Here is a 2849-nt window from a genome sequence, read left to right as displayed (position 1 = left end):
GAGGTAAGGACAGAAGGCTGGAGGGATGTGGGGGAGTGTGAGTGTGACGGGAAGGAAAGCAAGTTTGACAATGACATCAGCAGCATCAGAGCAAATATCATTCCTCACAGCAGAACATATTTCTCACTTAATCCGAAACAATCTGTTCTTTTCCAGAGATGCCTGTTTTATTCCATGTTTTGACAGACTGGATTTCTTTATGTTTTGATCATAAAGTAAACTTTAGTGAGTTTTGGGGGGGGTTTTTTCATGTCATCAGAGAATCTTTCACTCTCCTTTACTGTCCGCTTCAACCATCTTCGGTCTCATTTCTGTCTTTCTCGTCCTCTTTTTTCTGTTTTGGAGAGATGGGTTACAGTAGGCCAGAGGGAAGGGCAGTATCGTGCTTGTCTGCGTGATACTCACTGAAAGAGACAAGTATGTAATTTGCCCTTAGATGCAGCTGAACACATACTCCATTCTTGCATAATATGGTGGCTACATGGGGCAAAATGAGGATTACCAAATGTCTAAATGGGTTTGGACTGTATTTAAAGTGTTCCACATTTGAGACCATTTGTGCAAAAAAGAAAACTGAAATATTTCAGTTTAGCAAAAGTTACAAAGTGGAAAGAAACAACAAGCCTTTTATCAGCTTAATATTTTCCATTTTTCTTTGCTTGAAGGTGGAATCATATTTTTAAGCTGCTTGTTTTTTGGGTTTTTTTTTGTGTGTGTGTTTTTACTTATTTGTATTTTCTGAGCAGAATTGCATCACAACTACTTTTGAAGTTCAGAAATCAAATGCAGAGGCAAAGCATAGAAAAGCATCCAATGAGAATGCATGAATTTTAGGTGTGGATGTTCTTTGTTTTCTACAAAACTGCATGACAGTAAACTGCCTTCAGTGGCTTGCTGTACTCTCTTTGCCCCTCTGGACTTCATTTCTTCATCAATCGTGTGTTTGGGATTTTCTTGGCTCAAAAATGGATGTACTAGATCTTTTTTCTGCTTTGACCCAGAGTCACTTTGACTGTACAGGGTTTTCTTTTTATTTTTCTGCAGTCTAAGGGTGGCATTTGTGTTAACAATGCATTCCAAAGAAATGTTCTCCTGCCAACCACACATTTTAGACTTGCATGATTTTCTAAGTGTCATTAGTCATATCTTATGAGTCACAGTGCAAGTGCTAATTCCTCGAAAAACAACAGGCGACTGATTTTTGCATTTACTACTCAAACTGTATCTGATGACTTCATGTCCACAGACTTAAAGGAGTTAATGCACTTGATGCAAGCATCCACACATGCACTGAGGGAAAGCAATGCATGTTTGGATGTACCAGAAATGTCCAGCCTTTATACAATCTGTCTTTTACACATCCACACATGCACAAACATATGTGCATGCACACTGGGGAATGAAATTTGTGTGCAGCCTTCTGAACAGGTTCAGTAAAAATAGTTTATAGATTTTGATAACCAAGGCAGCATGTACACACACTTCTAATCCCCTCACACTGCTGGTAAAACAAACAGCACATAATGAGACAGCTGCTGCACACACAAGCAGTGCATATACAATGCTGTACTGGAAGCTGTATATCATAGACAAGTACCAAAATCCATACAGTGACTGAGATGTGTCAAAAAGACAGAAACAGAGTTTAGGCAGTTAGAGTTCAATATCATGCATAACCTGTTACTCACATGAGTAATTTGACAGAGACCTCATCAGAAAACCACTAAATTGCTGATAAAAATGGTGATGCTTGTTATTTGAAGTGATGAACTCCTTGTTTAGATTTTCTATAAACTTTTGTGTTGACTTTGCAAAGCCGAAAAACTCTGAAATATCTGTAGAAAGCAGTAGAAATGTCATAATCTAGTTAACATTGTATCAGTTCTGGGGCTGCACAGCGGTGCAGGTTGGCATCACACAAAGAAGGTTGCTTGGTCAAGCCTTGGTTGGGGAGGGGTTCGAACAGTGACTTTTCTGTGTGCAGGTTGCACATTCTTCCACATGGGTCAACATTGTGAGCAAACAACATCAAATATGTGGGCAAGGGATAGGTTTTAATGAAGTAAATGTTGCAATGATGTGAGTCCTGCAAAATACAGAAAATTCAGATAGACTCCCCAGATCATATGTCTGCTTTGGCTTATTTTCAAAAACCCCTTTGCTTTGGAACCACAAAACCAATTATCTACTTGCAAGTAGACACATTTCAACCACTATACCAGCTTTGCACTTTTTAGTGGTGGTCATTTCATTGACATTCCTCATACTTTTTTCTATCAAATATCACTACAGTTCTTTTTCTTCTACTTAATTTCCCAGCATCCCTGAGTTTTTCAGAATCGCCTAAACAGTCAAATCCTGTGTAATAATCTGTATCTGTGTGAGCTGAGAGCCAAAGAGGTCAGTGGTGTACTGGAAAACACGGCCCAAGTCAAATCAATTGTTTGTCTTGGACATGTCCACCCTGAGGCAAAGACAAGCCCAGCACCAAGCAGACTGTATGTGACATTGTGGAGTTCCAAATGAACCCAAAATGAACATATACTGACTGTCCAGGCAAAGAGTTTCTGTGACTATGTGTGTTTGAGTGTAACGTCACTCACCCAGACCCATGCATACACAGTCATGCACATATGCTTCATGCAGACATGTAGAACAAAAATTTGTTTTGTTTGTCCTCTGTCCTCTGACAGTCCTTCTCCCTTGAGCTCTTTCTGGTTCAGGTCAGGGATGTTAAAGTAAAACACATGCAGGCTAAATAAAAGCCAGTAAACTGGATGACCAGGAGACACTGAAGCATCATATTTTGCAGCAAATTTTCCATCAGAAAAAAAAAAAAAAAAAAAAAA

The sequence above is a fragment of the Telmatherina bonti genome, assembly GCF_933228915.1.
Source record: "Telmatherina bonti genome assembly, chromosome: 6".
Lineage (NCBI taxonomy): Eukaryota > Metazoa > Chordata > Actinopteri > Atheriniformes > Telmatherinidae > Telmatherina > Telmatherina bonti.
This window is presented reverse-complemented; position numbering follows the sequence as displayed.